Consider the following 12,596-nt stretch of genomic DNA (forward strand, 5'->3'; position numbering starts at 1 on the left):
GCTTTTTCTGGTCCACTTTGACAGGTTTGCAGGAGGATATGTGACCTGCCAAAGGGTAGGTCCCGGAAGTACCAGAGGGAAAGACAACGCTTTAGGGAGAGGTGACTTGGAAAGCGTGCTTCTGTGCCTAAATGATGGCTCAGCAACCTCGCTGGGGGTCGGTCCCTGGGTGGAAGACATCGAAAGGCCAACAGTAACCTAGACTCACAAAGATCTTAGTAACATAGATCAAAGTAACTTAGAGCCACAAAGATCTTAGAGCCACAGAGTTGATCTTCCTCTATGATTAGGAGATAGTTACAGTGTCACAGGATATGATCATCGGGCCGGCATTAGATGGCTAAAATATTATTTAGGGCTACACATGTAATAAAAAATGCATACATAAAATTTGGCTTTGGAATGTTAAGAAAAATCACAGGCCCACCGTGGAGTTACTTATGCGAAGGTCCCATGTCACTAAACCTAATTTCATTCCTGTAGGAATGTAACCTTTAACAAGTCAGCAAAGAATTTCCTGGCCAGTGCTGGAAGTACATCTCATAGATCCTTGCCATTCCCCTCAGAGAGGCAGTCTTGCCTAAATAAGGTATTCCATGCCCCTAATTTTTTTAAGTTTATTAATTTTGACAGAGAGAGAAAGCACACGCAAGGGAGGGGCAGGACAAGAGGGAAAGAGACAATCCCACGACCAAGAGGTCATGATCTGATCCAAGATCAAGAGTCAGACACTTAACAAGCCATCCAGGCACCCCGAGAATGTGGACTTGCAAAGCTTAGAAGCCTTGGCTGGGACACAGCCCTGAGGGCACTGGCCTACTCCTGAAGAGAAGGCAGCCATCAACCTGCAGGCAGATGGCAAGGAAACAGTGATCTGGACAAAGCCTGGTGCACACAGTGGGGAGATTATACACTCATCGTGGAGACCATCCCTGAGAAGCAGTGTTCACAACGAGGCGACAAAGAGCTAGGACAGAGGAGCTGCGTGGTGCCATTTCCCTGCTCTGCCCCCTGCCCCCTGCCCCCCAGCATAAACACAGAGCTGTCTGCTGGAAACAAGGCAGTTCCCACACTGGCTGCCTAAGCTGCTTACACCAACCCCACCTTCCTGTGCTCTGGCGAGACTGGCCTTCTAGGTCATTCAAGGTTGCCTCAGTCCCAATGGAGCTGGCCCCTTCCCCAGAAGACCAGGTGGACCCCATGACCACACCACCTCTCTTGACCAAAGAGTTGTGCAGGCCTTCACTTCTAGGAGTAGCCGTTTCAAGTCTCATTTAACAAGCAGATCAGAGCAGACCTAGATCAGACTCACCACATTCTGGCCAAGGACCCTACCTTTCTCATACAACTGCCCTGAAGGATAGTGCAGCCAGAACACAAAATAGGGCACGCAACACACGCCACAGACACTCCGTGAAGTGTCAGGCCCTGGACATTGGATGACCTCCTCTTCATAAAACCATTCAACTCACAGGCAGGTAACACGATGAGCTTTGGTAACACAGAGATGGCAAATACTCAACCAAAATTCCAAGACAAGAGGAAGGCAACCCAAATGAAAGAACAAGATAAGGTCATGGGCAGAGAAATGGAGGGAACACTTCCAAACTCATTCTATGAGGCCAGCATGGCCTTGAGTCCAAGCTGGACAAAGACCCCACTAAAAAGGAAAACTACAGACCAATTTCCCTGATGACCATGGATGCAAAAAATCTCAACACAAAGTGGCAAACTGGATCCGACAATACACAAAAAGAATTATTCAGCACAATGAGGTGGATTTTATTCCTGGGATGCACAACCGATTCAATATCCGCAAATCAACTGATGTGATATATCACGTTGATAAAAGAAAGGATAACAACCACATGAGCCTCTCCATAGATGCAAAATAAACATTTGACAAAATGCAGCAGCATCCTTTCTTGATGAAAAAAAAAAAAAAACCCTCATGAAAGGAGGGATAGAAGGATCGTGCCTCAATATGAGAATGTCCAGATACGAAAGTCCCACAGCTAATAACATCCTCAATGGGGAAAACGTGAGAGCTTTCCCCCTAAGGTCAGGAACACGACAGGGATGTCTATTCTCAGCACTGTTATTCACCATTCTGTTGGAAGTCCCAGCCTCAGCAATCAGACGACAAAAAGAAATACAAGCTGTCCAAGTTGGCAAGGAGGGGTCAAGCTTTCCCCCTCACAGATATGATGCTTTCCGTGGAAAATCCAAACGACTCCACCAAAAAATTTCTAGGACTGATACAGGAATTCAGGAAAGTCTCAGAATATAAAATCAATATGCAGAAGTTGATTGCATTTCTATACACCAGTAATGAATCAACAGAAAGAAAATTAAGGAATTGATCTCATTTACAACCGCACTGAAAAGCATAAAATACCCAGGGATAAATCTAACCAAAGAGGTAAAAGATCAGTACATTAAAATAATAGAGGGGCGCCTGAGTGGCTCAGTCGGTTAAGTGCCGACTTTGGTTCAGGACATGATCCCGCGTTTGTGGGTTTGAGTCCTGTGACGGGCTCTGTGCTGACAGCTTGGAGCCTGGAGCCTGCTTCAGATTCCGTGTCTCCCTCTCTCTGCCTCTGCCCTGCTCATGGGCTCTTGCTCGCTCGCTCACTCTCTTGAAAATAAATAAACATTAAAAAAATTAAAAGAACAAACCATACAACATCTATGAAAGAAGGTGAAGAAGACACAAAGAAATAGAAAAACATCCCATGCTCATATATTAGAAGAACAAATATGGTGAAAATGTCAATACTACCCAAAGCAATGGACAAATTCAATGTAATTCCTATCAAAATAACACCAGCATTCTTCCAGAGCTAGAACAAACAATCCTAAATATTGTATGGAACCACAAAAGACCCCAAAGAGCCAAAGTAATGTTGAAAAAGAAAAAAACAAAACCGGAGACATTACAATTCTGGACTTTATGGTGCATCAGAAAGCCGCAATCATCAAGACAGTATGGGATGGGCACAAAAACAGACACATCGATCAAAGGAACAGAATAGGGAACCCAGAAATGGACCCTCAAAATTATGGCTGAGTCAACTTTGACAAAACAGGAAAGAATATCCAAAGGAAAAAAAAGAGTCTCTTCAGCACATGGTACTGGGGAAAATGGACAGTGAGAAGAATGAACCTGGACTATGTTCTTAAACCTCGGGGTCTCTTTCTGTCTTTCTCTCTCTCCCTCTGACTCTCTCTCTCTCTCTCACACACACACCTCAAAAGAGATGAAAGATCTAAGTGTAAGACAGGAGACCATCAAAATCCTAGAGGAGAAAAAGGGCAACCTACCTCTTTGATCCTGACTGCAGCAACATACTGCTTGTCAAGACTCCAGAAACAAGGGCAATAAAAACAAAAATGAACTATTGAGACCTCAAGATAAAAAGCTTCTGCACAGCAGAGGACACAATCAACAAAACCAACAGGAAACTGAATGGAATGGGAGAAGATATTTGCAGGTGACCTATCAGATAAAGGGTTACTATCCAAAATCTATAAAGAACATATCACACTCAACACCCAAAAACCAAATAACCCCGTGAAGAAATGGGCAAAACACATGAAGAGACACTTTAACAAAGATGACATCCAGATTGGTCATACATGAAAAGATGCTCAACCTCATTCGTCATAAGTGAAATACAAATCAAAACCACAATGAGATATCCCCTCACACCTATCAGAATGGCTAAAATTAACATCTCGGGAAATGACAGGTGTTGGCAAGGATGCAGAGAAAGGGAACGCTTTTGCAATGCTGGTGGGAATGCAAAGTGGTGTAGCCATTCTGGAAAAGAGTATGGAGATTCGTTACAAAAAACAGTAAGAGAACTACACTACGACCCAGCAATTGCACTAAGAGGCATTTATCCAAAGGATACACTAACGCTGACTCGAAGAGGCACATGCACTCCAATGTTTCTAGCAGCATTATCAACAATAGCTAAATTATGCAAAGAGCCTAAATGACCACTGGGAGATGAATGGATAAAGAAGATGTGGTATATTCATACAGTGGACTATTACTCGGCGATCAAAAAGAGTGGAATCTTGCTATTTGCAACACGGTGGATGGAACCAGACTTTATTATGCTAACCATAATAGGTCAGAGTAAGACACACATCATATGATTTCTCTCGTGTGTGGAATTTAATACACTGATGAATATAGTGAAAGGAGAGCAAAAATAAGATACAAACAGGGAGGGAGTCATACGATAAGAGACTGCTAAATAGAGGGGAGAAGCTCAGGACTCCAGGAAGGTTTCTGAATAGGGGTATGGGCTAAATAGGTGATGGACACTCGGGGGGGGGGCACTTGGGATGAGTACTGGATATATTTTGTAATTGATGGATCACTAAATTCTAATCCTGAAACTGTATTCCACTATAAGGTAACTAACTTGGGCTTAAATCTTAACAAAGAAGAAATATAGAAATAAGTAAAGAAATGTACTACCAGTCAAAAGAAAAGAATATTTAAACCAGACTCTTGGAGTGGAAATGAAAGACCAAACGTGTTACAGACAAGAAAGGATCAGAGAAAACATCAAGAAACAATGGCAAAACAACTAGTAGAATGTCACTAAATATATACCTATCAATAATTACTCTGAATGTAAACCGACTACATGCTCCAATCAAAAGACAAGGATAGGGTGTCAGAATGGACAAACAAACAAAAAAAGAAAGAAAGAAACAAAAACAAAAAGACACAAGGCCTATCTAGATGCTGCCTACCAAGCTTATTTGGACATATGTCACCTACACATTTAAAAGGAGGGAATGAAAAAACATTTATCATGACAACAGTGTGAAAAGAAAGCCAGTAGCAAGACTAGTATTAGGCAAAATAAACTTTAAAACCGAGAGTGTAGTTTGGAACCCTTTGGGTCAATACCTAGTAGTAAAATTGCATGCACCCAATATTTATAGCAGTATTATCAACAGCAGCCAAACTATGGAGAAAGCCCAAGTGTCCATCAACTGATGAAGGTATAGGGAACTTGTGTGTGTGTGTGTGTGTGTGTGTGTGTGTGCATGTATACGCATAGGTACTCACGTGTATGCTCATATATACATACATATATACATACGTATATACAATGAAATGTAACTCAGCTTCAAAAAGAATGAAATCCTGCCACTTGCCATGATGTGGATGGACCTAGAATGTATTATGCCAAGTGAAATATGTCAATCAGTCAAAGACACATATATGATTTCACTCGTGTGGAATTTAAGAAACAAAACAGATGAAAACATGGGAAGGGGGCAGGAAAAGAGAAGAGTGGTGACAAACCACATGAGTCTCTTAACCGTAGAGAAGAAGAGTGAGGGTTGATAGAGGGAGATGTGTCGGCGCTGGGCTAGATGGCGGACGAGTATTGAGGAGAGCACTTGTTGTCATGAGTACTGGGTGTCGTATGTAAGGAACGAATCACTGGGTTCTACTTCCGAAACAGAGAATGCACTATATGTCAACTAAGACTTACAAGATCCAATGCTTGTAAATTTTGATGCGCCCAGTATGCAATCACCAATATACAACACACTTAACAAAACCATAAAGGAATGTATAATAATATAACGATAATAGAGGACTTTAACACATCAGTCACATCAATGGACAGAACCTGTAAACAGAAAATCAACAAGGAAACAATGGCTTTGAATGACACACTGGACCAGATGCGTTTAACAGATATATTCAGAACACTCCATACTAAAATGGCAGAGTACATATTCTTTTCAAGCGCCCATGGGGCATTCTCCAGAAATGATCACATTCTAGGTCACAAATCAGACTTCAACAGGTACCCAAAGACAGAGCTCAGACCAAGCATCTTTTCTGACCACAAAGCTAGGAAACTTGAAGTTAACCACACTCACACACACACACACACACACACACACACACACACACACACAGGGGGAAAGGCCACAAATCAAGGGAGGTTAAATAACATGCTACGAAATGAATGGGTCAAACAGGAAATCAATGACAAAATACACTGAAACAAATGAAAATGAAAATACACTGGTAAAAACCTTTGGAATGCGGAAAAAGCAATCTGAGATGGAAGTGTATAGCAATACAAGCCTACCTTAAAGAGCAAGAAAAATCACAAACACTCCTAACTTACAACTAAAGGAATGAGAAGAACAGCAGAAGGAAGGAAATAATAGAGATTTTTTTTTACCTTTTTTTTTTTTAATCATCCCTTCAGTTTTAGAAACTCAGAGGTAATGCTTTATAATGCTTTCTGGAGATTAGTTTGTTTGTTTTTCCCAATATATGAAGTTTATTTTCAAATTGGTTTCCATACAACACTCAGTGCTCATCCCAAAAGGTGCCCTCCTCAATACCCATCACCCACCCTCCCCTCCCTCCCACCCCCCATCAACACTCAGTTTGTTCTCAATTTTTAAGAGTCTCTTATGCTTTGGCTCTCTTCCCTTCTAACCTCTTTTTTTTTCCTTTCCCTCCCCCATGGGTTTCTGTTAAGTTTCTCAGGATCCACATAAGAGGGAAAACATATGGTATCTGTCTTTCTCTGTATGGCTTATTTCACTTAGCATAACACTCTCCAGTTCCATCCATGTTGCTACAAAGGGCCATATTTCATTCTTTCTCATTGCCACGTGGTACTCCACTGTGTAAATAAACCACAATTTCTTTATGCATTCATCAGTTGATGGACATTTAGGCTCTTTCCATAATTTGGCTATTGTTGAGAGTGCTGCTATAGACATTGGGGTACAAGTGCCCCCATGCATCAGTACTCCTGTATCCCTTGGGTCAATTCCTAGCAGTGCTATTGCTGGGCCACAGGGTAGGTCTAGTTTTCATTTTTTGAGGAACCTCCACACTGTTTTCCAGAGGGGCTGCACCAGTTTGCATTGCCACCAACAGTGTAAGAGGGTTCCCGTTTCTCCACATCCTCGCCAGCATCTATAGTCTCCTGATTTGTTCATTTTGGCCACTCTGACTGGCGCGAGGCGATATCTGAGTGTGGTTGGAAATAATAGACATTAAGGCAGAAATAAGGGATATACAAACCAAAAAGACACTAGACCAAATCAATGAAACCAGGGGCTGGTTCCTTGAAAACAGTAATCAACATGAAAACCTCCTAGGCAGAGTTTTCACAAAGAAGAGAGAAAGGACTCAAATAAATAAAATCACAAATAAGAAAGGAGAAACAACAGTCAACACTACAAAAATACAGTTAGAAGATAATATTATGACCTATATGCAACAAATTGGACACTCTGAGAAAAATGGACAAATTCCTAGAAACACAAAAACTACCAAAACTGAAACAGGAAGATACATAAAATCTGAAAACAGAAAGAAATCAAAGCAGTAAGAAAAAAAAAATCTCCCCCAACACAAGAGTTCAGGGCCAGAGGGCTTCCCTGATGAAGTCTACCATCCATTTAAGGAAGAGGTAATATGTATTCTCCTCGAATTATTACAAAAAGTAAAAAAGAAGGAAAACTTACAAATTCACCTTATGAGGCCATCATCACCCTCATACCAACACCAGATAAAACCTCCACCAAAACCGAAAACTTCCGGGGCTCCTGTGTGGCTCGGTAGGTTTACTGTCCAACTCTTCATTTTGTATTAGGACATTATCTTGTGGTGCGTGGGATCGAGTCCCACATTGGACTGTGCACTGACAGTGTGGGGCATGGCCAGGATTCTCTCTCTCCCTGTCTCTCTGCCCCTCCCTCACTTTTATGTACTCTATCTAAGGAAAGAAAGACACATTTAAAAACATGTTAAAAATTTTTAAATAAAACTGCAGACCAATAGCCTGATGAGTATGTATGCACAAATTCTCATTAAAATACCTGCAAATTAAAGTCAACAATACATGAATAGAATCATTTACCATAATCAAGTGGGATATATTCCTGGGCTGCAAGGGTGGTTCCACATTCACAGATCAATCAACATGATGCACCACAATAATAGAAGAAAGGATAAGAACAATATGATGCTTTCAACAGATGCAGGAAAACCATCTGACGAAATGCCACATCATTCATGATCAAAACCCTCAGCAAAGTACACTGAGACTCAACCTACCTGCAAATCATAAAGGTCATCTAGGAAAAACCCACAACTCATCTCATCCTCAATGGGGAAAAACTGAAAGTGTTTCCTCCAAGGTCAGGGACAAGACAGGGACGACCCTTCTCACCACTATTTTCCACATAGTACAGGAAGTCCTAGCCACAGCAATCAGACAAAAAAAAGAAACGAGGCATTCAAATTGGCCAGGAAGAAGCAGAACTTTCGCTGTTTGGAACTGACATGATGCTCTCTATAAAAAACAGGAAAGACTGCAATGAAAATTGCTGGGATTGATATACGAATTCGACAAATCACAATATACAGAAATCAATGTACAGAATTCTATTGCATTTCTGTAGACGAATAATGAATTAACAGAAAGAAAAAGTAAGGGATCCATCCCATTGACAGGTGCACCAAATACCCCAAGATACCTAGAATGAACCTAACCAAAGAGGTGAAAGATCTGTACTCTAAAGGCTGTGAAACACTGATGAAAGAAAAGGAAGAGGACACAAAGAAAAGGAAATAGATTTCACCCTCATGGATGGGAAGCAGAAAATACTGTTAGAATGTCTACACTCCTCAAAACAATCTGCATATGTAATGAAATCCCTATCACACTAACAGAAACATTTGTCACAGAACTACAACAAATAATCCCAAAATTTGAATGGGACGACAAAGACCCCAAATAGCAAAAACAAAATTGAAGAAGAAAACTAAAGCTGGAGGCATCACAATTCCAGACTTCAGGTTGTATTAAAAAGCTGTACTGAGATGAGCAGTATGGTCCTGGCAAAAAACAACATCAACAACAACAACAACAACAACAACATCAACAACAACGACAACAACGACACAGACGCAGAGATCAATAGAACGGAAACGCAGAAATGAACTCACAACTATATGGTCAATTAATTCTCAACACAGCAGGAAAGCATATCAAATGGAAAAAAAAAAGATAGTCTGGGGACACGTGGGTGGCTGCAAAGCGTGTGATTGTGGGTTCAGCTCAGGTCATGATCTCAGGGCGGTGCAGAGCATGTGTGGGATTCTCAGTCCCCATTTCTCTCTGCCCCTCTTCTGCATTCTCTCTGTCTCTCAAAAATAAATACATAAACTTAAAGAAAATCTCCTCAACATATGGTTTTGGAAAAACTAGACAGCAACCTGCAAAACAAAACAAGACCAACAACGGACCACCTTCTTACAACATACACAAAAGTAAATCCAACATGGATAAAGACCTATGTGTGAAACCTGAAACCAGAAAAATCCCAGAGGATAATTAACACAGGCAGTATCTTATTTGACATTGGCTGTACAAACGTCTTTGTAGATATATCTCCTGAGTGGAGGGAAACACAAGCAAAAATAATGGGACTTCGTAAAAATAAAAAGCTTCTGTCACCAAGGAAATAATCAACAAAACTGAAACACCTACAGGATACTATTTGCAAATGACATCTGATTAAGGGTTAGTGTCCAAAACAAATAAAGTCATACAGCACCCAAAAAAGGAGATATCAGATTAAAAATGGGCAGAAGACACGAATGGACATTTTCCCAAGGAAGACATACACATGGCCAAAGCCATGTGAAAAGATGCTCAACAATACTGATCTTCAGGAAAATACAATTCAAAAGTACAACGAGATAACACATCACATCCGTCAGAATGACTAAAATCAATGAAGGATGAAACAGCAGGTGTTGCCAAGGATGTGAGGAAAGAGAAACCCTCTTGCACTGTGGGTAGGAATGCAAACTGGTGCAGCCACACTGGAAAACATCACGGAGATTCATCAAAAAAAAAAAAAATGGAAATGGAACTACCTTACGATCCAGCAATTTCACCATGAGGTATTTACACAAAGAATACAAAAATAATCCTTCAAAGGGATACATGCACCCTGATGTTTACAGCAGCATTTTGTACAACAGCCAAATTACGGAAACTTCCCGAGCATCCATCAACTGATGAATAAGTTGAGATGTAGTATATCGAATGTAATATTATTTAGCCGTAAAAACAGGAAAGCTTGTCATTTGCCACGAGGAGGAGGAGTGACAGAATGTTATGCTGGGTGAAAAAAAGCCTGTCAGAGAAAGACAAATACCAGGTGATTTCACTAACACGTGGAAATAAAACAAAACAAATGGGGGGGGTGTGAAGGACACAGTGACAAACAAACAGACTCTTCACTGGGAAACAAACTGAGGGCTTCCACAGCGAGGTGGGGAATGGGTGAAACAGCTGCTGGGGATTACGAAGTGCACCTGGGATGAGCACCAGGTGACGCGTGCAAGGGTTACTCTATATTGCACACCTGAAACTATTCCACTGGGTCTTCACTCACTGGAATTTAAATTGAAAGATAACATAAGGTTAATGAAACCTACCTACCAGGTTTTCTGTAGTTTTCAATCACTTCAGTAGGTTGGAAAAATAACCACGAAATTAAAAAAAAAAAAGATGTATGATGTGGGGGACAGTTTGTGCCCTTACCTCTGTCTCTGGTTCCAGCAGGATGCAGAAACTGGGTCCCAGCTCATTCTTCTAGAAGGTCCTGAGAAGAGCATTTCATGTGTTCACGTCCTAACGGAATGCAGTTCCCGTGCTTCTCAACTTCTGTCAGGGTTTCTTCCCAGAAACGAGCCTGAATCTAGAACAAACCATCAACTGCATCGATGAGGTGATGTCGTGGGACCCCGCAATCCATGAGTCCTTCAGTAAAATATGTCTTGTTCAAATACTGTCCAGGAAGGGGAGGAATGAAACACGGGAACAGCCCAGAAAATGCAAGGGCCTGTGTTGCTCAGCAACCAGCTTGCCCAGGGAAGTCACCCAGCGCCCCCTCCTCAGCACTCAGTACAACAAGGCAGCGACTCAGGAGATGCCAACTTGCTGCAAAGCTCCCAAGGTCTCCCCTGGGGTGGGTGGCAGAACGCGCTGAAAAGGCAGCTCTGCTCTCTGTCCTGAGGCAGAGGCAGAGGCCCTGAGTCCTCTGGGAGCAACAGCGACCCTTCCTGCTCTGAGGTGTCCTGGGTCAGAAAAGCCGATGGTGCGCCCTCTGCTGGCCATCACTGCCCAGGCAGAGGAACCCGCCCCTCCCCTCCAGGTCTGTGGTGCTCGAGCTCTCTCTGCTGGTCATCATGAGAATTCCTGCAATGTTGAAGGCCCTGGGGGCTCAGCTGAGGGACCGAAGGTACTCTGGGCAACGCAGCCTGTTCTCCACATTGGGAAGGGTCTTAGTGACAGGGCCTGGGACACAAAGAAATCTTTTCCTTCTCCTTTCTTGTGAGTGAAGAATGAAACCGAATTTATTAACGTAATGACATCATTTGTAATGCTTTAAGCAATGTTCCCAGAAAAATAGACCGCCAAATTACACATGCTGAACAAGAGGTAATGGTGTTGACCACCTAAGTGTGTAGGTTAGATAAAGAATGGACACCTTTGAGAGAGAGATACCGGCTTCCAGCTATGGAATGAATGAGCCTAGGGATACAAGGGACAGCCAAGGGAAGAGAGTCCATCCTGTAATAATACTGTTGCATGCTTTCACAGGATAGCTACACTTGTGCTTAAGGACAACATAATTTATAGACATATAGAAGGACTACAATGTATGCCTAAAACGAATACAACAAATGTGTGAAGAATATTTCAATTAAAAGTCGACATCCTTTATGCTATCTTTAATTTTCTTTCTTTGCCAATAAGCTATCATTCCTGGGGCGCTTGGGTGGCTTACTTGGTTAAGCGTCCGCCTTCCACTCAGGCCATGATCTTGCAGCCCATCAGTTTGAGCCCCACGTCAGGCTCTGTCCTGACAGCTCAGAGCCTGGAGCCTGCCTCACATTCAGTATCTCCCACTCTCTCCCCCATCCCCAGCTCGGGCTCTCTCATAAAAGGAAAAAAAAGAAACATTAAAAATAAAAAGTCATTCCTAATTTAGAATCTGTGAAATTCCATCTATACCAGATTCTCTAACATGACCATCTTGATGTTTAGAGCTTATCTGAAAAGTCACTAATAATATCTGATGACACATATGTGACAAGGTCAGCATGCAACTTACAGGGAGCTGCACATCTGTTGTGAATTTACGACATGCATCCGTGGCTTCTATTTCCAATGAAATGTGCTTTAGGGATACGGATGGATGAAATAATGTCCATCAGTCATGGAGGTCAATTTTCTATAGGACCATCATGCCTTCAATTAGGAATTGCCATCTCTTCAAAATGAAAAGAAAGCTGGGAAAAGGAATTGTCTTTGAAGGATGTAAGAGAAGACTATGGTGTTTTAAAGGGTTCACCTACCTTCTGGAATCCTCAGATTGGTTGTCGACAGGAGGCTAGCAACCCACGATTTGGATGCACACTGCTCGTTCCAGAGGGAGAATATGGACATTCTTGTCATACACTTTTTATCAATATCAGCAGTTCAACTCTGCCA

This window comes from Panthera tigris, chromosome E3 (genome assembly GCF_018350195.1).
Source record: "Panthera tigris isolate Pti1 chromosome E3, P.tigris_Pti1_mat1.1, whole genome shotgun sequence".
In the NCBI taxonomy this organism is placed as follows: domain Eukaryota; kingdom Metazoa; phylum Chordata; class Mammalia; order Carnivora; family Felidae; genus Panthera; species Panthera tigris.